General features: G+C 40.1%; 1 pseudogene; it reads right to left on the bottom strand.

Moving 5' to 3' along the window:
• Nucleotides 1–5,185: 5,185 nt before the first annotated feature.
• Nucleotides 5,186–27,768, bottom strand: part of LOC136386065 (casein kinase II subunit alpha pseudogene) — a 190,586-nt pseudogene continuing 168,003 nt past the window's right edge.

Raw genomic sequence — 27,768 nt, 5'->3', positions numbered from 1 at the left:
ATGTGGACGGTACAGAGGAAAGCTCAGTGTATTCTGTGGCTTGCTCAGTTCGAATCTGTGACCAAAATGCAGCATGAATATCGGCGTGTTTATAATGATGCGCCACCACATAGGAATAACATTACTCGGTGGGATAAGCAGTTGAAGGAAACTGGCAGTTTGGTGGAGAAACCCCATTCTGGTAGGCCATCAGTCAGTGACGAGTCTGTAGAGGCTATACTGGATAGCTACCTAAGGAGCCCTATAAAAAATCTGTGCATGAGCACACATCGAACTGCACTGAATAAGTATGAAACTGGGAGAGTTTTCCTTTTATTTGGTACAGATTTCACATTTCTATCGTCTTTTGTTGCTTTCCTGTGACTGGTCAAAAGTGTACTATGACTTTATGAACACACTATATACTGATCATCACTAATCATTAGAGGAATGCAAATTAAAACCACAATGAGCTTATTATCTCAAGCCTGTCAGAATGGCTATCATCAGTAAATCAACCAACAACAAGTGCTGGTGAGGATGTGAAGAAAAGGGAACCTTTGCATACTGTTGGTAGGAATACAGACTGGTGCAGCCACTGTGGAAAACAGTATGGAATTTCCTGAAAAAATAAAAAGTGGAACTGTTGTTTGACCCAGAGATTCCACTTCTGGGAATATATTCAAAGCAACCTGAAACACTAATTTGAAAGGATATTTGCACTCTTATGTTTATTGCAGCATTAGTTACAATAGGCAAGACCTAGAAACAGTCCAAATGCCCATCAGTAGGTGAGTGGATAAAAAAGTTGACATACATTTACATAAATGAATACTACTCAGCCATAAAAAAAGAAGGAAATCTTACATTTTGCAACAGCATAGATGGACCTGGATAATATTATGTTAAGTGAAATAATCCAGTCAGAGAAAGACGAATATATGATTTCACTTATATGTAGAATCAATGAACAGAATAATTCGACAAACAAAATAGAAAGAGAAGCATAGATTCATAGAACAGACTGACAGCTGTAGAGGGGAGGGTGGTTGGGGGGTTGGGTAAATAAAAGGTGAAAGGATTAAGGAAAACATATATAAAATACATAAACACAGACAACCTTATGGTGATAGCCAGAGGAAAAGAGTGCTGGAGGGAAGTGGAAGAAGGCAAAAATGGAATAAATGGGGATAGAAAGATTTTAATTTGGGTGATGGGTGCACGATACAGTGGGAAGATGATGGTTTGTTGAGTTGTACACTTGAAACCTGTATGGTTTTGTTAACCAAAGTCACCCCAATAATCTCTATGGAAGAAAATGAATAAGAGTGTGTGATAAAGGATGAGAAAGTAAAATGGAGTCAAATTATGGAAGAACTTCATTGCTAACATAAGGTATTTGGGCTACATCAGGATATGGTAGGGAATGAAAAGACCATGGTCTTTGGACACAAACTTGAGTTTAAATCTTGACTGTATCACTTAGTAAGCAGGTGACCTTCAATAAATAATTTTTCCTAGTTTCCAACTTAAGAATATGGATCTCTACCTCATCTTGGTTGTGAAAACTAAATTGAGTAAGACTAGCTGCTATGTGTTAGGAGAACCACTGATAGATTGGGATAGAAGGATAAAGAAGGTGATTACAGCCATGCTTTGGAAATGTTCATCCATCAGCAAAAGGAAGAGGAAACAGTCAGAATGCTGCTGCTATTGTTCAAGTGAAAGATTACATAGAGTGGGGCAAAAGTAAGTTTACAGTTGTGAGTGTGCAAAACACAGTTTATTCTTGTATTATTGTTTCTTAATTATTGTATTATTTTCCACATGAACAACTGTAAACCCACTTTGCCCCACCTTGTATACTGATGCCCAAACTGCAGCTGTCAAAGGATTCCTTATACCGATGAGATCCCAAAGTAGTATAGTGATATTCTAGACCTTCTAGAAGTAGAATCAACAAGGCCTTTAATGGATAAGCTGCATGGAGCAAGGAAAAGAGGCATCAAAGAGAATTCTGGGCTTTTGAACTTAATTGAATATGAATTTTATTGCTATTAACAGAGCCAAGAATGTGTGGAAAACTGTGCCAAAACACATTTGGCATAGCGGTGGATGAGCTAGGTTTTCGATTTCTGTGAGGAAACAGTAATTTTATGGAGAGTGAGGGAGAATAGGAGATTTGAAAGCCACAAGGGAACTGGAAATATTAAGATAGTTTAGGGAGCTGTCAAATTGGGAGCTTTGAGTTGTTTGAAAATTTGCTTCAAGCTGGCCAGGACTACTTCCAAGAAAGAAGCAGTGGTTGTAGAATTTTCTTCCTTGTTCTTCCCATTCTCTTCTTTACTTCTATATTACAGAATTGCAACTATTATTATAGTATTGTAACTCAGCTACAGTGGAGGATTAATAGGTTTTTTTATGGGCTAGATGGGAACTTGAGAATTTATGTATAACACTAATTCTAAAAAACAAAACAAAAACAATAAAGAAAACAACACAAAAGAACAAAAACAAAAAAATCCCAGCATTTTCAGTTCCAAACCATTAAACCTTTGAAACACATTTTATTTGTAATCTGGGGATTGCTTATATTAAAATCATAGTTATTGTACCCTTTCACTGGATTCAGTCATTTTAAAAAAACTGATTGGTATATAAAGCATATAGGGGAAAAAATACCTGTTTTCCATGTAGTCTTATCAACTTAATCAGTCGATAGGCTGCTAGTTCATCTGCTTTTTTTTCTTAAATTTTATTTAAAAAATGCAATTTAACAGGGTGACATTGATCAAGAAGAGTACATAGATTTTGAGTAATCATCTCCACATCATTTGGACAGTCAATTATGGTATATATTTATCACCCAAAGTCAAATCATCTTCCCTCACCTTGTTTGTATCACTTTTTATATCATTCCCCCAAACTTCTCACCCTCCCCTTCCCTCACATTGCTATCTCTCTGGTAACCACTGCACTCTTATCTACGTCCATGAGTCTAAATATTGTATTCCACCTATGTGTGTATTTATAGTTTCTAGCTTTTTCTGATTTACTTATTTCACTCAGTACAATGTTATCAAAGTCTATCCATGTTGTCCTAAATTGATATTATGTCATGATTTCTCGTGGCTGAGTAGTATTTTATTTCATATATGTACCACATCTTCTTTATCAGGTCCTCTATCAGAGGGCACTTTGGTTGTTTCCATGTCTTGGCTACTGTGAATAATGCTGCAATGAACATTGGGTTGCATGTGTCTTTACGTACCAATAGTTTTGCGTTTTTTGGGGTATATACCCAATAGAGGGAATGCTGGGTCATATGGGAGTTCTATTCTTAAGTTTTTCAGGAGCCACCTTCCATTCTTCCATAGTGGTTGAAAAACTTTACATTCCCACCAGCAGTGAATGAGGGTTCCTTTTTCTCTACAGCCTCTCCAACACTTGTTATTACCTGTCTTGTTGATTATAACCAATTTATCAAGTGGGAGATGGTATCTCATTGTAATGTGTGTGTGTGTGTGTGTGTGTGTGTGTGTGTGTGTGTGTGAGACAGAGATAGAGAGACAAGAGAGGGACAGACTGACAGGAAGTGAGAGATGAGAAGCATCAATTGTTCATTGCAGCATCTTAGTTATTCATTGATTGCTTTCTCATATGTGCTTTGACGGGGGGAGGGGATGCTACAGCAGAGTGAGTGACCCCTTACTCAAGCCAGCGACCTTGGGTTCAAGCCAATGACCATGGGGTCATGTCTATAATTCCACGCTCAAGCCAGTGTTCCTGTGTTCAAGCTGGTGAGCCCACGCTCAAGGCTGTGACCTCGATGTTGGGAACCTGGGTCCTCTGCATCCCAGTACAACACTCTATCCATTGTGCCACCTTCTGGTCAGGCTCATGGTAGATTTGATTTGCATTTCTTGAATAGCTAGTTAAGATGAGCATCTTTTCATATACCTCTTGGCCATTTGTATGTATTCTTGGGAGAAGTATCTGTTCAGGTCCTCTCCTCATGGACGTATTGCTGTTTAATGCTGAGTTTTATAGGTTCTTGTTATTTTTTGAACATTAACCCCTTATTGGAGCTGTTGTTTGCAACTATCATCTCCCATTTAGTTAGCTATTTGTTTTGTTGTCACTTTCTTTTTTTTTTTTTTGATAAATAAAACCAAACGTTTATTTACACCGAAGATTTCCAACACTGGATCTTTCACATATGAAGGACAAAGTATTATATATATACACACAGCAAGGGGTGGCAGGGCTGTAACAAGAGTTGATAGTTTTCCCACAATTACAGGTCTGCCGTTTGTTTCCCTGGAGACAACGGCTCTGCTCTCACCGCTCAGATACAGGTACAAGCCTGAGGGCAGGCCCTCTCGTGGATGGCATGTAAGGAAAGGGGAAGGCAGGAGGAGAAGGTAGAAAGCTTAAAATAAAGTGTGGCGACAACTCCCATTAGCTCTTAAAGCGCTGTTAGCATGAAACCTATACAGACAATGTTTGTTTCTTTTGTAAAAAGCAATTAAGTTACACCTAGTAGTGAACTGAGTTCAGGATGGCCAAGACCAAGACCACAGAGAAGGTTTTGACTTCCCCTCCTACCGGCTACAGAGCAGGCTGGGAGACGACAGGGGAGAGGACCAAGGTAAGGCTCCTGGAGGGAAGGTGACTAACGTTTTCAACTAAACTGAAACTAAACTTATAAGTGAGTTGAATGTAGGGTCAATAAGACATGATTCAAACTGAACAGTTTTCAGGACCTGTCTGCACTTTGGGTAGATTCTTCAGCATCTTAATGTAACGATTAAGACCCATTTCCACTTGATTCACCCAGATAGTCTCACCCAAGCACTTTCCGAGTGAAGAGTTAGTGAGCAGCAGGACACTGCTTTCCAGGCTGGGGCCTCCCTCCTCCCGCCCCGCCTCCCTTCAAGCAGCTACATACCCCCCAGACTGGGGTGGTGGGGAGCAGGGGCGGGGGTGGGGAGAAGCCTCCTCCCAAACGCAGCAGCGGGAATCGAGGCTAGCTTTATATCTTTGTTCTTCAGTAACGAGGAACTGAATTTGGAAGGGGAGAAAAAATATGTCCGTGAAATATTCCACCTGCAGGTAAGGTCATTTTTCAGGGAATTCCCTGAGTTATGAAAAGTTCGAGTTTAAAAAAAAGAAAGAAAAAAGAAAAGAAAAAAAGGAAATCAGCCTATTATAATTTTTTTTTTTTTTTATGACTGAACTACTATAAATCCACAAGCAACGGTTCAGACACGGTGCTTCTTAAGTGTTTCCCCGCCCGGCTAGGCACGGCCACGCAGGAGAGCGCGATGCCCCCACCTCTGCTCGGAGGCTCGGGACGGAGGGGCCTCTACTGCTGGGCGCTGGCAGCGGCCGGCACGGGCATCCCGAGCGGGTTGGCAGCAGCAATCACTGGTGAGCCTGCCAGAGGTCCGAGGGGTGAAGGGGTTGGCACTGACGAAATCCCTGACATCATATTGGCGCTGCTGACAGGCGTACTTCCTCCTGGCATGCTAGATGAGCCCATTCGAGCCTGGTCATTCACAACAGTGTAGAAATAGGGGTGCTCCATGGCTTCTCTCGCAGTGAGCCGTGACTGGTGGTCCTATCGCAGCAGCTTGTCTAGAAAATCCAAGGCCTCAGGGCTGACAAGGTGCTGGTTTTCACTGTGGACAAAGCGTTCCCATCGCTTACGGGAGTGTCTGCCCAAGATATCATTGAAACGTGGATCTAGTTCAATGTTGTATTTGTCAATATAGTCATATAAATCTTCTGTCCCCAGGACCTTGGCTATCCTCACCAACTGATCATAATTGTCATGTCCATGGAAAAATGGCTCCTTCCGGAAAATCATGCTTGCCAGCATACAACCCAAGCTCCACATATCCAAACTATAATCGTACATCTGATAGTCTACAAGTAGCTCAGGACCTTTGAAGTATCGAGAAGCAACTCGAACATTATATTCTTGGCCAGGATGGTAAAACTCAGCTAAACCCCAGTCTATTAGCCGTAACTTTCTGTGCTCATGATCAATCATGACATTATGGGGTTTCACATCTCTGTGCATAATTCCCATACTATGACAGTAATCCAGGGCCTTTAGAATCTCATACATGTAAAATCGAATATCATAGTCTGTTAACGTCTGGTATAATTGCTTGAAATCTGTGTTGTTTACGTGTTCAAAAACCAGGGCAGGGGTCCGTGACACGGGGTCCTTGACAATGTCCGCCAGCGTGATGATGTTGGGGACGCCACGCAAGTTCTCCAAAATCTTTATTTCACGTTTGATTTTCTTCTTCTTTACTGGCTTAAGAATTTTAACAACAACTTTTTCATTATTTGTGATGTTGATGGCTTCAAATACTTCACTATATTTACCCCGGCCTAATTTTCGAACGAGCTGGTAGTCATCTTGATTTCCCCATTCCACCACGTGTGACTCGTAATCCCAGTACTCTCGGGGTCTGTGCGTATTAACATCTGTGTAAACTCTGGCCCTGCTTGGCACGGGTCCCGACATGTCAGACAGGTTGGCGAACAAAGCTGAACTTGAAGTTTGGAGGAGATATGGCAGTCACCGTGTTCAGAGGCAGCGTGGGGAGTGGGTGAGACTTTGTTTCAGACTTGTTTTCTTCAAACTGTGGTGGAAGCGGCAGCGGTAGCGGCCGCTCTCCCCTCTCCTCACACAGACAATATGGCGGCGACGGAGGAGGAGACACACGGCCCGGCAGCCAGCCGCAGGGACCAGAGCGAGGCTCGTCACTTTCTTTTGCTGTGCAGAAACTTCTTAGTTTGATATAGTCCCATTCATTTATCTTTGCCTTTACTTCCCTTGCCTTTGGGGTTAAATTCATAAAATGCTCTCTATGGTCAAGGTCCATAAGTTTAATACCTATATTTTCTATTATGCAATTTATTGTTTCAGATCTTATATTTAGGTCTTTGATCCATTTTAAATAAATTTTTGTGCAAGGGGATAAACTGTAGTCAGGTTTCATTCTTTTGCATGTGGCTTTCCAGTTTTTCTAACACCATTTATTGAAGAGGATTTCTTTTCTCTAGTGTGTGTTTTTGTCTTTGTCAAAGATGATTTGCCGCTATATATGTGTTTTTATTTCTGGGTTCTGGATTCTGTTCCATTTGTCTGTGTGTCTATTTTTCTGCTAATACCATGCTGTTTTGATTATTGTGGCTCTGTAGTATAATTTGAATTCATGTATTGTAAAGCCTCCAGCTTTGTTTTTTTTTTTTCCATCAGGATTGCTTTGGTTATCCAAGGTTTTTTTATGGTACCATACAAATCTGGTGAATTTTTGTTCCATTTCTTTAAAAAACATTGGAATTTTAATGGGAATTACATCAAATTTGTATATTGCTTTGAGTAATATGGCCATTTTAACTATATTTATTTTTCCTATCCAAGAACATGGGATATTTTTTCCATTTCATTGTGTCTTTTTTTATTTCCTTTAATAATACTTTGTAGTTTTCAATATATACATCCTGTACATTCTTTCTTATGTTTATTCCTAGGTATTTTATTTTATTTGTTGCAACTGTAAAGGGAATCAGTTTTTTGAGTTTATTTTCCAAAGTTTCATTGTTTGTGTATATGAAAGCAATAGACTTCTGTATATTAATTTTGTATCCTGTGACCTTACTGTGTTGGTTTATTTTTTCTAATAATCTTTCTGTGGAGTCTTTGGGCTTTTCTATATATAAGATCATGTCATCTGCAAAAGCTGAAACCTTTATTTCTTCTTTCCATTTTGAATGCCTTTTATTTCTTTTTCTTGTCTGATTTCTTGGCTAAAACTTTCAGCACTGTGTTGAATAAGAATGGAGAGAGTGGGCAGCCTTATCTTGTTCCTAATTTTAGAAGAAATGATTTCAGTTTTTCACCATTTAGTATAATATTAGCTGATGGTTTGTCATACATGACCTTTATTATGTTGAGGTATTTTCCTTCTATACTCATTTTATTGAGTGTTTTAACATAAAGGGGTGTTGTATCTTATCAAATGCCTTCTCTACATCTATTTATAGGATCATCTGATTTTTGTTTTTTTGTTTTGTTCATATGGTGTATTACATTAATTGATTTACTTATGTTGAACCATCCTTGTGTTCCTGGGATGAATCCCACTTGATCATGATGTATTATATTTTTGATATGTTGTTGTGTTTGATTTGCTAGTATTTTGTTTAGGATTTTTACATCTGTATTCATTAGAGATAATGTTCACTAGTTTTATTATTTTTTTTGTATTGTCCTTGCCAGGTTTTTGTATGAGAGTTATGTTAGCTTCATAAAATATGTTTGGAAGTACAGTGATACCTCGGTTCTCGAACATAATTCGTTCCGGGAGAACGGTCGAGAACCAAATTGTTCGAGAACCGAAACAATGAAACCCATAGGAAATAATGGAAACTGGATTAATTTGTTCCAAGCCCCAAAAATATGCCTATTTACTGGTGCTTTCTCACAAATAACGACTTCATTGATGCTGTCACCTGCTAACTCTTTTTCTTTAATGAAAATAAGAAGCAGCTTCTCCATTTCCTCCATTATCTGAGGCCTTTGCTTTGTTAACAATGTAACACCTTTGGCAACATTGGCAGCCTTTATAACAGCTTTATTCTTAAGGAAAGTTGAGATAGTAGATCTTGGCATGCCATACTCAGCAGACAGATCTGAAACACGTGTGCCCTGTTCATATTTGGCAATGATTTCTTTTTTCAGCTCAATCGTTGTTCTCACAGCTTTCCGCTTACCTTTGTCTGCATTACCACTTCTGGCTTTCTTTGGACCCATGTCTAAGGGTTAAATTCAGTGTACAAAGCGTGCACAAAGCGTGAGTCTCTCCACAAAGCGTGAGTCTCACCACAAAGCGTGACTCTCACCACAAAGCGTGACTCTCACCACAAAGTGTGACTCTCTCCACAAAAACGTGATTCTCTCTCTCCACAAAGCGTGACAAAGCGTGACTCACACTGATGACGCAGGCAAGGCGCGCTCGGCCGAATGAACGCCATTCGGCTCAACTCGGCTAATCTTGGATGTTCGAGTTCCAAATATTTGTTCGGATTCCAAGACAAAATTTTCTCGAATTTCCTGGTCGAATACCGATTTGGTCGAAAGTCAAGGCGTTCGAGAACCGAGGTATCACTGTATTGCTTTTTCTTCAAGTTTTTGTAAGAATTTGAGAAGGATAGAAAACAAATCTTCTAGGAATGTTTGGTAGAATTCACTAGTGAAGCTCTCTGGTCCTGAACTTTTGGTTTTAGTGAAGTTTTTGATAGTTGTTTCTATTTCTTCCCTCCCTATGGATCTATTTTGTCTTTCCACTTCTTCATGACTTAGTCTGGGAAGATTGAATACTTCTAGGAATTTATCCATTTCTTTTAGACTGTTGAATTTGGTGGCATATAGTTTTTCATAGTACTCTACAATGATCCTTTGTATATCTATGATATCTGTGATAATTTCTCCTCTTTCGTTTTGGATTTTGTTTATATGAGTCCTTTCTCTTTTTTCTTTAGTACATCTAGCCAGGGATTTATCAATTTTATTGATCTTCTCAGAGAACCAGCCCTTTGTTGCATTAATTTTTTATTTCATTTAATTCTCTATTTCATTTAATTCTGTTCTAATTTTTACTATTTTCTTTCTTCTTCTGGTTTTGGGTTGCCTTTGTTCTTTTTTTTTTTCTAGTTCCTTAAGATGTGATGTTAAGTTGTTTACTTGGGCTTTCTCTAGTTTCTTGGTATAAGCCTGTAATACTGTAAACATCCCTCTTACAACTGCTTTCATTGCATCCCAGAAGTTTTGATATGTTGTGTTGTCATTTTTTTGCCTGTAGGTATCTTTTTTTTTTTTTTTTTTACAGGGACAGAGAGAGAGCCAGACAGAGGGATAGACAGGGACAGACAGATAGGAACAGAGAGAGATGAGAAGCATCAATCATCAGCTTTTTGTTGCGACACCATAGTTGCTCATTGATTACCTTCTCATATGTGCCCCCAGCTTGAGCCAGTGACCCTAGGTCCATGCTAGTGAGCTTTTTGCTCAAGCCAGATGAGCCTGTGCTCAAGCTAGCAACCCTGGAGTCTCGAATCTGGGTCCTTCCGCATCCCAGTTTGACGCTCTATCCACTGTGCCACCGCCTGGTCAAGCTGTATATATCTTTTGATCTCTGTTTTTATTTCTTCTTTGACTCAGTCATTTTTTAGAAGTATATTGTTAATTTCCACATTTTTGTGAATTTCTTTACTTCTTTTTTGCTGTTGATTTCTAATTTCATAGCCTTATGATCAGAGAATATGCTTGGTATAACTTCAGTCTTTCTAAATTTGTTGATGTTAGATTTGTGGCCAAACATATGGTCTATTCTTGAGAATGTTCCATGTACACTGGAGAAAAATATATAATCTGAAGTTCTTGGATGAAATGTCCTGTAGTTGTTTATTATGTTTATTTTTTCTAGTGTTTTATTTAAGGCCAATATTTCTTTATTGATTTTCTGTTTGGATGAATGATCTAGAACTGCCAGTGGTATATTGAAATCTCCAATGATTGTGTTTGTGTCTGTTTCTAATTTTGAATCAGTTAGTAGATGTCATATATTTTGATGCTCCCTGGTTTCATGCATTGTTATGTCTTCTTGAACAATGTCCCCTTTGTCATTATGAAATGACCATCTTTATGTCTGGTTACTTTTGTTGTCTTGTAGCCAGCATTGTCAAATATGAGTATGACTACACCTGCTTTTCTTTGGGTATTATTTGCTTGGAGAATCATGTTTCAACCTCTCATTATAAATCTGTTTTTGTACTTGCAACTTAGATGTGTCTCTTGAAGGCAGCATATAGTTGAGTTTTGCTTTTTTAAAAAAATTTTCTGAAGTTAGAAGCAGGAGGCAGTCAGATAGGCAGCATGCGCTGGACTGAGATCCACCTCGTATGCCTACCCGGGGGGTGATGCTCTGCTCATCTGGGGAATTTCTCCATTGTGGCCAGAGCCATTCAAGTGCCTGAGGTGGAGGCCATAGAGCCAACTTCAGTGTCTGGGCCAACTTTGCTCCAATGGAGCCTTGGCTGCAGGAGAGGAAGAGAGAGATAGAGAGAAACGAGAAGGGAAGGGTGGAGAAGCAGATGGGCATTTCTTCTTTGTGCCCTGACCAGGAATAGAACCTGGGACATCCACATGTCAGGCCGACGATCTACCACTGAGCCAACTTGCCAGGGCTGGGGTTTTGCTGTTTGATTCAATCTGCTACTCTGTGTCTCTTTATTGGTGAGTTCAATCCATTTACATTTAAGGTAATTATTGACACTTGAGGATTTTCTATAGCCACTTTATGTATTGCTTTCTAATAGCTCTTTGTCTTGTTTGGTTCTTTTCTTTCTTTTTCAAGGAGAGAGAGAGAGTCAGAGAGAGGGATAGATAGGGACAGACAGACAGGAATGGAGAGAGATGAGAAGCATCAATCATCAGTTTTTCGTTGCGACATCTTAATTGTTCATTGATTGCTTTCTCATATGTGCCTTGACTAGGGGCCTTCAGCAGACTGAGTAACCCCTTGCTTAAGCCAGAGACCTTGGGTTCAAGCTGGTGAGCTTTGCTCAAACCAGATGAGCCTGTGCTCAAGCTGACGACCTTGAGGTCTCGAACTTGGGTCCTCCACATCCCAGTCTGATGCTCTATCCACTGCGCCACTGCCTGGTGATGCTCCTTTGTTTCTTCTCTTTTGTTTTTTTTGTCAGCTGTTTTTGTTTGGTGGTATTCCATACTTTATTCTCATGTGTCTTCTCTTTTTAAGTGAGGTGTTTTAGTAGTGGCATTTTTGTGGCTGGTTACCATTAGGTTATTAGAAGAAAAATTATATTTATTAGAGTCCATTATCTCATGAGTGCTTCTGCATTCCATCCTCCTTTGCTACTGCTGATCTTTATCCTCTCCCTTTTTTTTGTTATTGTTTTTTACAGATTATCCTTGTTTTTATTGTGTTGTTGTTGAGCTTTTACTTGTAGTTTTGTTTAGTTTTGTTTTTTTGCATCTGGTCAGATACCCCCTTTAGTATTTCCTGCAGTGGAGGTTTTTTGGTGATAAATTCTCTCAGCTTCTCTATGTCTGCAAATGTTTTTATTTCTCCTTCATATTTGAAGGATAGCTTTGATGGGTATAGTATTCTTGGCTGGTAGTTCCTAATTCCTCTCTTTAAATACTTTAAATGTTTGGGTACACTTTCTTCTGGCTTCTAGAGTTTCTGCTGAGAAATTTGATGATAACCTAATAGACCTTCCTTTATATATTATATTCTTGTTTCTCCTAGCTGCCTTGAGGGTTCCCTCTTTATAACTGATTTGTGACAATTTCATTATGATGTGCCTTAAAGTAGGTCTGTTTGGGTTGAGGTAACTCAGTGTTCTATTTGCTTCTTGGATTTGAGGCTCTCACTCTTTTCATAGGTTTGGGAAGTTCTCCTCAATTATTTGTTTGAATAGGCTTTCCATTCCCTTTTCCCTCTCTTCTTCTTCTTTTTTTTATTTTTTTTTATTTTACTTATTCATTTTTAGAGAGGAGAGAGAGAGGGAGAGAGAGGAGAGAGACAGAGAGAGAAGGGGGAGGAGCTGGAAGCATCAACTCCCATATATGCCTTGACCAGGCAAGCCTAGGGTTTCGAACCGGCGACCTCAGCATTTCCAGGTCGACGCTTTATCCACTGCGCCACCACAGGTCAGGCTTCTTCTTCTTATATACCCATTATTCTTATATTCCTCTTTCTGATGGAGTCAGACAATTCTTGTAGGGATCTCATTTTTTAAAAATTTATGAGTCTCTCTCTCTTTTTCTCTCTGTTGTGTCTCTAGTTGCCTGTGTTCAATTTCATTGATTCTCTTCTCTATCTGACCTGTTCCATTAGCTAAGCTTGTTACCTAATTTTTTAATTGATGTATTGAGCTCTTCATCTCTGTTTGGTTCTTTTTTACAGTTTCAATCTCCTTGGTAAAGTACTCTTTTTGTTTATTAATTTGTTTTTTGAGCTCACTAAGTTGTCTGTCACTGTTTTCTTGTCTCATTTAGTATTTTTAGAACTTCCATATTGAATTCTGTCAGTTAACCCCAAGGTTTCCATGTAATTGAGAATTTTTTCTGGAGACTTTTCATCGTCTATCTGAGGTATGTCTCTGTCTTGGGTATTTGTGCTATTGAATTTCTTCTTCTTTGGTTGCATTTGAGAGTGGTATTGTTAATAACTCTAACAAGAGAGAACTAAAAAATGAAAATTGGAAAAGTAAAGTGAAAAAATAAAAATTCTAAATATAATGATAAGTAGAAAAATACTACAGAGAACAAAGAGCAAGAACTGAGAAAAAAATGAAAAGGGAGAAGAAATAAAATAAAAATAAAAAGCCACACACAAAAATAGTAAAAATATAATAATCTGTAGAAAAATGAAGTTTTTACAAGAATAAAAGAAAAGCAAGGGGAAGATAGAAAAAAATAGTAAAAGAAAAAGTGTAATAAATAAAACCCTCACAAAAAATAAGAATAAAAAATGTAAAAACTAAGGATAATGAAAATCAAATGAGAAAAAGAGGGAGAAAAAATAGGAAAGATGAAAAAATAAGAAAAAGAAAAAATATAAGTTTTGAGAGGTTATATTTTTCTTTTTCCAGTAAATGTCACTATACTACTAGTTTTGGCTCTGTGATTGTCTTGGGCAGAGCTCCACTGAGACATTGCTGTTGTAATGATATATGTAGGGCTGTAGTCTCATTAGTGGATGTGGCTTGTTGTTAAGGCTTTACAGTTTCAGCTTTATGACTTTGAAGTTTTATGGCTCTAACAATGGCAGTCTCAGGTCTCCAGGGGCTTCTTTTCACATCCTTACAGGCCAGGGGATCAAATGCAGGGCCTCTCTGCCTTTCAGAGCAGAGAGTAACCCCAGAGAGTCAGCAGTGGGGGATCCACCGCAGCCATTCTTTGTACCATGAGGGAAGCGATGCAGAACCTGAGAGGCTGGGGTGCCACACTGTGGTCCTCTCTCTGATACTGCCCAACATGTGGACCATGGGTAGAGCAGAGGTTGTGTTCTGTGAGCCAATCTCACCTGAGCACTTGGCACATAACATTTTGTGGGCTAAGCGCATTCAGATCGAGTGTTACTCAGGGCCATGCAGGCTGGAATCTGTGGGCTCAGGGCACACAGGTCAAGCACCACACAGGCCAAACTCTGTGACTAAGGGTGTACAGATGGATTGCACTCCTCTACCACATGGGCAGAACTCCACAGGCTAAGCTCAAGTAGATTGAGGGAGCGTGGCAGGCTGTATGTGCACCCAGCACTGGCAATCACAAATGGGGCTTAGCAATGAAGGAAAACCACAGGATTCTGGGCCATGTCCCTGCTCTTGATTGCACCTGCCTTAGTTCAGCTCCTTCCTCTCTATTCTTCAGTCTTACTTCTCCTGGCTCCAAAGCAAAACCCATGTTAAACATGTGTCCCTCCCTCAGATCAGCAAGGAAAAATAAAAATTTGGTCCTCCAGCTTCTCTCCTATCCAGAGTCTACCATGAACACATTTTATTTTCCACCCCTCTTTTCAACCTCTCTCACATTCAGTCTTTTGGGTGTGCAGATCTTTCAGGCATGGCTGCAAGCCCAGCTGGGGTTCGTTCTCTGTGATATAGTTGTTCAAATTGTTGATATTTCAAGGGGAGAGATCAGGAGTATCTCTCATGTTGCTATTTCTCTGACAATGAATGTCATCTGCTCTTGATTAAGGGCCTGGTCATTCACAACTCTTGAAGGGATCATGTCAGTTTACTTTATTTTTTTAATTTTATTAATTTTTTTTAGAGAGAGAAAGGGAGAGAGTAAGAGAGAAATAGGAACATCAATCCACTTCTGCATATTCCCCGACTGGGGATCAAACCAGGGACCTCCGTGCTTTAGGAACTGAGCTATTCAGCCAGAAGCATATCAGTTTACTTTATAACAACTGTTAGATGTTTCAGTCATAGCCATCTAAAAGAAGGTTTGTAGATCAGTAACTACCTCTCTTACCTTAACCATCTAACTGTTGCCTGCTCCTAGGAAAAACCAGTTGGTAGAGAGATGCTTTGATTTAGTGGCCATTGTGTAGGCCTGGGAAGATGCTGGACATTTCATATCACTTCAGAACCCTCTTTACCCTGTGTACGGAATGACTTTGTAATATCCTGTTACAGTACTGGCAACTCACATTTTTCTACTGTCCTGCCATGTCAATTAGCCAACAGGCAAGTAAGTACCTTTGGTCACTCCATATCCTTCATCCTGAACATTATCATTTTGTGCCAGCTGAGAAACTAATTGACTATTAACTGGCAATGGGGATCATAATAATCCTAGAGCGAGGAAGCAACATTCATCTCTATGTGACTGAACCAGGGCCTTACCGCTATAGAATAGCTTTTTTTCCTTCTGGTGTGGTGAGCCTGAAGATAAATACAGAATGTAGAGTATTTCTCAGAAATATTAAAGTGATTACTTCTGTCTAGAGGGACTTTTATCTCGTTTCCCATTTTTTCTGCTAGTTCCACATTCCAAAACACAGTTTTAAGGAGGCAAAAAAAGTGCCAAATTGAATTAACTACAGGTATGGAAATTTGAAGGAAAAAAATTCAAGGAAGACAGTAGAAATCACACTAGAATTAAACTGATATTATATTTAAGAAAATACCAACTGATCAAAGATCACTGGGACTCTGAAATTCCTATGCTTTAGAGGCAGTAAACAAGAAACATATGAACCAGACCACTGCCCAGCTCCAAGCAGAATTGATTGCTCCATCTTGATCAACCCAGATAACTTGGAGCATTGAGTTATAGTTATTCTGTGACTACATATCCTGTAACCAATATCTTCTAAATTATAATTTTGATACTTTATTCAACATTCTTTCTGAATTACCAGAACCAAGCACATACATATATGAGGACAAAAAAGTACTCAGGTCTGTGCAACACTGCACCTACCATATGTTAGATACTCTACTATGCATAGGGGGATTGATTAGACATGACATCTGTTCTCAAGATGCTTATGGTTTAGTGGAAAGATTAGAAACAAAGACAGATTTATTTTCTTCTTCTTTTTTATTTTTATTAAGTGAGAGGTGGAAAGACAGGTACGCAGAGAGACAGACTCCTGCAGGTGCCTTGACCAGGATCTATCTGGCAAGCCCCCTACAGGATGATGCTCTGCTTATCTTCTGCTCCATTGTTCATCAACTGAGCTATTTCAGTGCCTGATGTGAGGCCATGGAGCCATCCTCAGCAACTGGGGCCAAATTTCTATACCATTTGAGCCATGGCTGCAAGAGGGGAGGAGAGATAGAGAAAGAGAGAGGAGGAGGGAGAAGCAGATGGTCCCTTCTCCTGTATGCCCTGACTGATAATGGAACCCAGCACATCAACTCACCAGGCTGATGCTCTACCATTGAGCCAACCAGCCAGGGCTAACAGATTTCGAAATAATGTTAGAAACAAATATGAGGTGCCACAGGTGCACTTAGGCCAGCTTGGGGACTCAAGGAAGATTGCCTAAAGGAGATGGCACATAGACTGAACCTTGAATAAATGCTTAGAATTAGGGAGGGGGAAAAAGACGGGAGGAGTTTCTCGGCAGCAGGAACACTGTAATCAAACGTATTAAGTACCATGAACTGTGAATGTAACTAGAAGCAATCTGAATTATTGAGTGGTAAAAAATGGAACTTAAGAGGTCTGCTAAGGAAGTGTAGTTTTATTGTATAGTTGTGAGGAAACTATTTAAAGATTGAAAGTCATGGATTACTCATTTGTTATACAGCATCTATAATTAATTTTATAAAAAAATATCAAGAGGTGGGCCTGAAAGTCTGAATGACAGATTATGAGAGTCAAGAAATCAAATATATTAATATACATACAAACATACAAAGTGCTGGTTTTTGAAAAGACCAGGAATGTAGCCAAAGAATTATATATGAGGATATTTATATAGCATCATTTATAAATGGTGAGAAATTAGAAACCATTTAAATGTCAAGTGGTAGGGAAATGATTAAATGAGCCAAGGTACATCCATAAGGTGGAGAATTATGCTACCATAAAAAGTCATATAATGATATAAAGAATTCCCATGAAAAACAACCTGAAAAAAAAAGATACAAAACAACAAATATATTATGATCCTGATTTGAGGAAAGATACACATATAGTCCAGTTACAGAAGATTTTCTCCCCTCTCTTTTTTTAATGAGAGAAGGGAAGGCAGAGACAGACTCCCTCATGCACCTCAACTGTGATCCACTCGGCAAGTCCACTAGGGGGCGATGCTCTGACCATCTGGGACACATACTCTGCTGCAACTAGAGCCATTTTTTAGCACCTGAAGGCAGAGACCATGGAACCATCCTCAGCACCCAGGGCCAACTCACTCTAATAGAGGCTTGGCTGAAAGAGGGGTAGAGAGAAAGAGAGAGAGAGAAGCAGAAGGGGGAGAGGTGGAGAAGCAGACAGATGCCTCTCCTGTGCGTTCTGACCAGGAATCAAACCCAGACCTTCTACACGCTGGGCCAATGCTCTACCACTGAACCAACTGGCCAGTGCCTTTCTTTCCCTTTTTATTTACTTTTTTGTTTTCTAAAGTTTTCTGCTGTGGACATGTATTACATGTATTCTATGAAAATAGCACTAAATATCCTTTGAAACATCAGCAATATCAACTTTCTGAATTTTCTTTTTTGTTGTTTTTGTGAGTCATACTCAATCCCTGAGAGACAAATATAATTTGGAGAGGCTTTTATTAATATTAACAGAGTCAATTAAAGAGTTGGTACATAGAACTTGTTAGGGGTGTTTAAATAAGAATTGTGGGGAAGAAAACCCACAGCCAGGAAGTATAACCAATTAGGAACTGAAAGATATTCAGTAGGAAGTCTGAAGACTAAAGAGCAGAAAACTATAGAGCATAAGATTAAATTGTAGCTAGGGGAATTTAGAATATAGATAGAACAAACACTAATTTTAGTACAAATTTTTAAAACCTGGAGTGCATCACCAACAAATCATTGAATATTCATTTGTGTGAGATGATTTTAAGTCTAGATTTATTTACAGGTAGAGGGATAGATGAAATGACCCATGCAATTTTTTTTCAGCTACAATATCCAATCATTTCATGTTTGAGCACAATATAAAGAATGATGGTAACATATTTTTTTACTTCTTCTTTTCCAAATGAGAGGAGGGGAGATAGACAGACTCCCATCTGCACCTTGACCAGGATACATCCAGCAACCCCCATCTGGGGCCATACTTGCAACTGAGCTATTTTTTGCACCTGAGGCGGAGGCTCCATGGAGCCATCCTGTGCATCTGGGCCAATGTGCTCAAACCAATCTCGAATCAATTGAGCCATGGCTGCAAGAGGGGAAGAGAAAGAAAAAGTGAGAGTGAAGGGAGAGGTGGAGGGGTAAAGAAGCAGATGATCACTTCTGTGTGCTCTGACCAGGAATGAAACCCAAGATATCCATACACTAGGCTGACACTCTACAGTTGAACCAACTAGCCAGGGCAGGTAACATATTTTCAAAGGAAAAATGGGCAAATAAAAATTAGTGGGAGCTGGAAGCCATTTATATTTTCATTATTATCTTCTGCCATACTCATTGATAAGAGATTTGAATATAATCAAAGCACAATCAAATATTATCTGCTATCAGCATGCAATAATAATAAATGGAGATTTCATTTTTAACATAGTGCAATGAGTACATCTCCAAAATTTCTTTCCAGATTACTCCTTACTAGCTCTTAAAATGTGCCATTCCCCACCTGACCACATGGTGATGCAGTAGACAGAGCGTTGGACTAGGACACTGACAGAGGACCCAGGTTCAAAACCCCGAGATTGCCAGCTGGAGCATGAGCTCATCTGGTTTGAGCAAGGCTCACCAACTGATTCCAAGGTTGCTGGTTTGAGCAAAGGGTCACTTGCTCTGCTGTAGCCCCCTGGTCAAGGTACATATGAGAAAGCAATCAATGAACATCAATGAACAGCTAATGAGCTGCAATAAAGAATTGATGCTTCTCATCTCTCTCTCTTCCTGTGTGTCTGTCCCTATCTGTCCCTCTCTCTGTCTCTGTCACAAATATATATATATTTATATATTTATATTTATATATATTTATGTTTATGTTTATATTTATACTTATATACACACCATCCCAAAAGAGTTCTAAGTGACAGAATCTGGCAAATGGTGAGTCTGTTGGAACTGGTGTCCTGGGATGTTGGTTCAGGCCCAAGAATCTGTTTAGCTGATGCTATGTTCTGAAATTATCCTGCTTATGAAGTAGAGCCTATAAGCACCAAATCTTATGCCAACTCAATGACTTGGTTCTACAAAAGTAACAGTAAGCCTGTTTTCATACTGTAAATAATCACTATTGTTCAGCTAAGGAATTGTTACTGTGAGTTACAGTTCTCTGTGCCCCAGACAAAAACACTGATCCCAAAAGAAGTGCTGATCTTTCAGCAGATGAAAAGTGCAAGAACCTCAGAAACACTTAAGAATAAGAACTCTTCCTATATGTAACCTCAGGAGGAGTAAAAAAGACTCCTTTAGTTTTGAGGGGGTTCTGGTAAAGATTCATACAGACCTGATATCTTCTTAACCTAGAAGCAGGCATTCTTTAATTCTGCAACCAGAGCTAAAGATTACAATGCAAACATACTTGGGAAAAAAATAGGGCAATGGCATAACTCAACCATATTGAGATGAATGTGCAAGCAGGGGTCTTGAATGGATTTGTACTTGAGATAGAGGCTACATTCTCCTTTCAGTAATGAGAACTCAACACAGAAGCAGGGAAAGGCATGAGGAGATTCTAGTGGACCTTTCCCCCTTCCAACCATGGCCCCACCCAGGGCAGCATATCAGAATCTGAGTGCACATGTTTATGTGCACAGGTGATCCTATATGAGTGAACATAGAACAAGCTCATTATATTTAAAGGATATGAAGAAATATTAACACTTGTTGAGCCCTCAAGTATGCCAGACATTGTATATATGTTCTCTCAGCCAGCTCTTACAAAATAGTTTGTCTTTCTTTCCCTTTTTTTATTTGCTGAGAGGAGGGGAAGGAGAGACAGACTCCCTCATGCCTCCCGACTGGCATCCATCTGGCAAGCACAATAGGGACAATGCTCTGCCCATCTAGGGGCCCTTGCTCCATTGCAAGCGGAGTTATTTTTAGTGCCTAAGGCAGAGGCCACGGAGCCATCCTCAGCACCCAGGGCTAAGTCGCTCCAATCTAGCCATGGCTGCAGGAGGAGAGGAGAAGAGAGAGAGGAGTGAAAGGAGGAGGGGTGGAGAAGCAGATAGGAGCTTCTCCTGTGTGCCTTCACCAGGAATCAAACCCGGGACATCCACATGCTGGGCCAATGCTCTACCACTGAGAAAAACGGACAAGGCAAATAGTTTTTATTTCAATAGTAAGAAAACTGTGGTTCAGAGAGATTAAATTGCTTGTTCAAAGTTTTAGGTGGTAATGGAGTCTGGAAATAAAACTAGGTTAAGGTGGGATGTAGCCTAGGCTTCCAACAGATTTACAACATCTCCCAATGAGATAACATCCAGTTTGTGCATTTAAAAGGTTAATTTGCTAAACATAATCATTTAGAATAGTTCACATTTTTTTGTGATGTCTGTAATTTTTATTGTCTTTATTATACCAAGAGCCTTAAAAAATGGGACAGAACTAAGGTTCCGTGGTCCTCTGACAGGTCTTGTCTCTGTTGCTTTAGAGTATAGCAGGTCCTTAAATAACATCATTTTGGTGGATGTTGTTTTGTCAATGAGAAAGGAAAAACATTCATTCCCAGCCAGGGCCACTGTCTATGTAATGTTTGCATGTTCCCCTCACGTCTGCTTGAGTTTTGTCCAGCTACTTTGTTTACCCAATCTGAAATATGTGCACATTAAGTGAATTGGTGTGTCTAAATTGTCCCAGTCTGAATGAGTTCGAGTGAACATATGAGAGCATCCTGCAATGAAAAGGGTGTTCAGTCCAGCGTGGGTTGTTGCCTTATACTCTGAACTGCTAGGACAAACTCTAGTCACCTGTGACCCTGAACTTGAATAAGCGGGTTGGAAAGTAATGATCTTACTTGTTTTTACTAACCTTTCTTAAATGTATGTACAGTTAACATTTATATCAATGTTTAATATTAGAAGTGTTTTGGGTCTTTACTTAGAATTTTAGTCATGTTTTGTGACCAGAACTATGCTGCAGAAATTTAAACTCTTGTTTATACCAATAAGCTTATGGTAAAGTTGGTTTCATTATGCCTTGTTTCACTTAAAATCTCAGTTTCCAAGACTCATGGACATAGATAAAATAGAAGTGGTTGCCAGAGGGAAGGGGATAAGGGGGGACAAATATATTGTGACAGCAAATAAGTTGACTTTGGATGATGGGCACACAATGCAATCAATTGCTCAAATGCCAAAGTACCATGGAGATAGTCAGTTGAAACTTAGGTACCCTTTGTTGATCAATGTCACCCCATTAAATTTTATTTCTTTTAGATTGGCTATTATCAATGAGACAGGTAATAACATGTGCTGGAGAGGCTGTGGAGAAAAAGGAACCCTCATTCACTGCTGGTGGGAATGCAAATTACTATAGTATAACCATTATGGAAGAAAGTATGGTGGTTCCTTAAAAATGAAAAATAGAATTACTATATGACCCAGCAATCCCTCTACTGGATATCTACCTCAAAAATTCAAAAACACTGGTACACAAAGACACATGCACCACCATGTTCATCACAGCATTATTCTCAGTGGCCAAAACACTGAAACAACTAACGTTCCTTGATAGAGGATTGGATATAGAAGATGTGGTACATATATACAATGGAATACTACTCAGCCATAAGAAATGATGACATAGTATCATTTACGACAACATAGATGGACCTTGAGAAAATTATACTGAGTGAAATAAATAAATCAGAAAAAGCTAAGAACTGTATGATTTCACACATAGGTGGGATATAAAACTGAGCTTCATGGACATAGATAAAAGTGAAGTGGTTACCAGGGGGAAGGGGATGTGGGGAAGGGAACAGTTGAGGGAGTGGGGAGAAAGTATAAAGAGTGACAAATATAAGGTGATGGAAAATGATTTGACTTTGGGTGATGGGTATATAACGTAATCAACAGCTCAAATGCTATAGAAATGTTTACCTGAAACCTATATACTTTTATTGTAATTGTCACTGTGTTAAAGTTAATTTTCTAAATAAAAATGTTAAAATGTTAAAAAAAAGACAGTCTAGATAGCTCTCTTGCCCTCTTTTCATGATGTGAGGATACAATAAGACAAATGTTTGCAACCTGGAAGAGGACCCTCACTGGACACTAACCAAGCTTGGTTATCTCAGACTTTCCAGCCTCCAGAGCTATGAGAAGTAAATGTCTGTTCTTTACAAACCACCCAGTCTGTGTTATTGTGTTATAGCAGTCCAACTAAAACACAAGGCTAGGTCATAAAAGATGACTACCTAAAACACAAGGCTAGGTCATAAGAGAGCTATTACTCTCTTAGACCACTTGTTCTGGGAGAGCCAGCATCCATGCCATGAGGACATTCATAGTCCCATGGAGAAGACCACATGGCAAGGAGCTAACAATTCCTGCCAACAGCCAGCACCAACATGTCAGCTGTGTGAGTGAGTGAGCAATCTTGGAATGAGACCCTTCCACCGTTAATCCTTCAGAGGATGGCCACCCTGGTTAACTTTTTTTTTTTTTTTTTTTTTTTTTTTTTTACAGAGACAGAGAGTCAGAGTGAGGGATAGACAGGGACAGACAGACAGGAATGGAGAGATGAGAAGCATCAATCATCAGTTTTTCATTGCGCGTTGCGACACCTTAGTTGTTCATTGATTGCTTTCTCATATGTGCCTTGACTGTGGACCTTCAGCAGACCGAATAACCCTTTGCTCGAGCCAGCGACCTTGGATCCAAGCTGGTGAGCTTTTTGCTCAAGCCAGATGAGCCCGCACTCAAACTGGCAACCTCAGGGTCTCGAACCTGGCTCTTCCGCATTCCAGTCTGACGCTCTATCCACTGCGCCACTGCCTGGTCAGGCCCTGGCTAACATCTTAACTATAACCTCATGAGAAACTCCAAGTCAGAACCACCTTACTTAGCTCCTCCCAAATCCCTGACCTCCATAATCTGTGTGAGTTAATAAATTTGTGTTGGTGTTTAAAAAATTTTCTAATTAAAAAAAATAACCAAAAAGAAAACAGTCTCAATTTCTAAGAGCCTATCAAGAATATTAAATGAGGACTTCCTGTAGTCACCCCATGACCAATAAAGGATCTCTCTAGAATGTACATATGATCTTGTCGTTTAACATTTTTAAACACCTTCAATGGCTTCCATTTTCTTCCATTTAAAGTCCAAATTCCTTAGCTTTGTCTTTAATAATCTGACCTCATCTGACATACTAGAATAGCATTTCCTGCTACTTTATTTCATATACTCTCTGAGAGCCATGCTGAACTGCTGACTGGTTCACCAAATGTGCCACGCTCTTGAGTAATTTCATTATCTGACAATTTTTTTATTCTTTTTCCTAGAATCTCTTTTTCTATTTTTTCACTAAGAGAACTGCCATTTCTCCTCTAGAGTAGTTGTTTAAGGTGCCAGGGTGAGATTGAGATTCAAATGTGGGATTCAGTTTAAAAGCAGCAGTATAATGTTTAACTATACATAAGTCAAAACTATCCTTGAAACCATCACAAAATACATGATACATGGGTTTTGTTTATACAACCCTGTATAGACATATGTATGTAAAAATATGCATCATTAAACACTAGACTCACATTCAGAAGCAATTCAATATAATGCTAAAACTGTGAGAAGTCAAGAACTGAGATCCCACGAGGGACTCAAAGGTGCACTTCTGCCTTCTCATGATCACCTATGTGACTCACTGAGTCTTCCTGGTACAAGTCTGAATTAATATTGTTACTTCTCCCTATCTCTCCCCTTCTGTGTGTTTGTCTCTTTTTTCAATGTTGATGTACCCCTGTAATTCTATCTCACCATAGCCAAATATTCTGTGATTATTTTTCTGAGTCCCTTAGACAGTAGCAGCCTCATAGAATTCTACTCATATCTCTACTACTATAACTCCTAATAGGTCTTCTTATAACCTTTAAGTATCTGTTTTTTCCAAATAGGCTGTGAACTCCAAAGTCTGACCCATATAATTTTTGTTGCTCTACCTATAGCACCTAGGATAGTTCTTAGCAAAGATAATGTAAGGTCAGCCAAAGGAGGACACCCGAGTTCAGCAAGAAAAGTTTATTAGGGGGTCATCTGCCAAGCTGACTCCTGAGTGGGAGGTCAGCAACTGGTTCTCTACCAGGTAGGGTTAAATAGGGGATTTGAGGTTGGGGGCTGGTAGCCATTACAGGGAAAAAAAGGATTAACCATAAGTAAACTAAGGAACCTTCCACACTCAAGTGAGTCAATCCTGATGTCTGGGGGGAGGTGATCTGGAATGTCCAGTTTTTCAATGTCCCTTTGTCTACTTAACGGAAGAGTGGGTCATGGCCCCTGCCTGCAACCCTGTCATTCCACCCTTTTATTATATGGCTAAGGGGTGATGATCATTTTTCTGTAACTGCTTCCTGCTGACTAAGGGCAGCAAATCATGGGAAGGGACATTTGGCCTTAGGCTGCGGTGGCAAAGTAGGGACTTTTTGGCAAATGGCTAGAAGTAACAGGAGCTCGTGGACAGTCTGGTTAGTGAAGGTCTTCAGGTGGTCCTGCAGGAAATTAGAGAAAGGTGCAGGAGACAGGGACCAAATGCTAGAATGACAATGAGAGTGAGTGGGCCAATAAATGGCAATAACCAAGACATTCAGTTCATGCAGAGCCACTGACCCTAAGACCCCCTCTTGTCTTTTGCTGATTCATTGAGCCTGCTCCTTTAGCTTTGTTGCTACATCTCTAATCATCCCTGACTGGTTGATATAAAAGCAACACTGTTCTAAAAAACACAGATATCTCCCTTTTCCGCTGTCAAGAGGTCCAAGCCACAGTGATTTTGTAGTGTGACAGCAGCCAGGGAGTCAAGTTGGCCTTGTTGTCTTACCAGAGTGGAGGCAATTTCCTGTAGTGAGTGTTGAAGATCTTCAGAGAGAGAGAGTGAAAGTAAGACAAGAAGGTGGCCAGTCTTCCTGCCCCCTAGGCTCACCCCTATCGAGATTCCTAGGGCTGCTAAGAGAAGGATTATCTGTATTGTCTGTTTGTTCCTCTGCTTGATTAGAAGAGTGCTAAGGACGGGAAGAGTCTTGTTGGATGGAACTATGTTGATATTAGGGGAGAGGTAGACTAGAGTACAGGTTCTTGTCCAATTAGTTGGGAGGCACATGTAGGTGTTTGTCCCACACATGTACAAAGCTCCTGACCGGGTAATACGGGCTGAGAGGTAAAGAGAGAATAGATGGACCAAAGGTTGTTCTTGTCCTTCTGTTTCTGAGCTCCAGATAGTCAGGGTGGAGGAAAGAGCAGCCCCAATAAGGGGGAGATATGAGTAGAGGATTGTTTTGAGCATTGTAATTTTGCTGAGGAAGAAATAGTGAGCCAGGGATAGAGCTGTTCGGTCGGATAGGAGCATTTATGTTGTGAAGCCATACGAATAGGAGGTCCTGTGAAGCAGACAGGGTTAAAAATAATCCATTTGCTTCTGGAGAAACTTGATAGTCCACTCAGTTGTTCTGATGGTCTTTAGGAAATTGAATAGTTATTTTGATGTTGCAGAGTTTAAAAGGGAGGTGACCTACTGAGATAGTAACTTGAGCAGTAAAGCATAAGGGGACAGGTGAAAAGAGGGGTATTAACAGTGACTGGTCCTTGAGCAGGAGGGGTTTGGGGTTTTAATTTCTCTAGCTGGGAGTAGGTTTGGTATAGCTTGTTTGCTCAGTTTGCAGCTGAGGTGGGGTAATTTTCTATGAGAGTGCTGGCTCTCTCAAAAAAGGTGGCCCCTTTCTGAATCTTGTACATAAGAGTGGTGTGAAGGAGATGAGTATTATTAAGTGGAATAGGGAGAGCTGAGTAAGCTGAAGATGACATGGATAGACATATCCAGCAGTTGGCTGCATAGGAGGAGTTAGTATTGATGAAGAGATTTTGTGTAAGATTAAGAGAACATTTTAGATGTGAGGGTTGCAAGAGGGAAGGTATAGGGGCAAAGTATGCCTTTAAGGGTAAGGAGATAAGAAAAAATAGAGCAAGCTGGAATCTTTGTCCTGTCTGTTGCCAGGGGATAATCATAGTTACTCATGGCTCAGGCTGTTTCTCTTCTGAGATTTTAGTCAGTCTGACCTTGGTGGGCCCTAAGGGGGAGCAGGCATATCTGGGTGATGATTCAGGTTGACTGGAAGGGCTTTCCATAAGTGTGTGCGGAGATGGAGTTTTCGTCTTCTTTAATCTAGAGAGATGAAACCAGAAAGCCTTTTCCTGGAGATTTGCAGTCATGGAGGTGGTGAGGAGAACTTTGGAATTCATTATGCTGGGTAGTTGTTGGGCAAATAAGTTTAATGTGATTTTTATGCTCACTTTTATTGTTAAAGATGGTGTTGCCCACGTAGATGGCCATTGCCTAGGTAATAATATTAATTACCTTCATGCTTGGGAAGGAGCTTGGTTATGCTAATGTGTGCTGGAGGAGGGGTTGTCCTAGGGAAAAGTTTTAAAAGGAGGAGCTAGGAGGCCATTTTGGAGGAGAGACCATGTTCTTGCAGAGAAGGGGAGGAGACCACGTTGTTCCAGGGGAGAGAGGCCACGTGGTTGGAGGAGAGGAGGCAGTCAAGATGGCTGGGTCCTGAAAGAGAAGCCAGTTTGTATAGAGAGGAAAAGAGAGAAGGAGAACCAGAGGAGATAATACTGGTGGGGACCTTTGATTCTAGGAAAACTCGGATGTGTCAGTAGCTTTGTAAGCGCTGAGTGAGTGGGCTTTGGAGCCCAGTGTGTTTGTGTTTACTCACTTGCTGAGTGCAAGTTAGGAATAAAGGTAATGGCCCACCAGTTCTTGGCTCAATTGTTTCATTACTGTCTGTTTGAATTAAATGCAAACCTTCAAAAGCCAGGCAGCTGTGATGGTGACCGTGGCTGCTGGCCTTACAGTGATAGAGGTAAATTTGTAACTGAGGTGGGCAAATCTGGTTGACCAAGAGGTAGTAGCAGGGCCAACTCTGAGGAAAGGAAGTGAAAGGAGAGAGAAACTCTGAGTTTGGAGAGTAGGTCCTGGCCTAAAATAGGCATAGGGCATCAAGGTAGGAGGAGAAAAGAGTGTGCAAAGGAGACATCATGTATTAAACAAGGCAGTGTATCAGTGGCAAATGGGGAGGAAATAAGACCAATAACACCCACAATAGAGGTCTTCAAGGGATGAGCAGGACCTGAATATTTTGGCAAGGCAGAGTAAGTGGCCCCCATGTCTATAAGAAATGAGATTGGCTTACCTGCTACTTGGATGGTTACCTTAGGCTCTTTGATGTTGATATGAGATGGGGCTGATGACCCTGGACACCTTTGATCTTCAGTGGCAAGTCCCAGCAGGCTGGGCAAGATTAGGTTGGAGGCAGTCAAGGTAGAGGTGGAAGAGACTGAACCCTCTCCCTTAGAA

Source organism: Saccopteryx leptura, chromosome X (genome assembly GCF_036850995.1).
Source record: "Saccopteryx leptura isolate mSacLep1 chromosome X, mSacLep1_pri_phased_curated, whole genome shotgun sequence".
NCBI classification, from domain to species: domain Eukaryota; kingdom Metazoa; phylum Chordata; class Mammalia; order Chiroptera; family Emballonuridae; genus Saccopteryx; species Saccopteryx leptura.
This window is presented reverse-complemented; position numbering and strand designations above follow the sequence as displayed.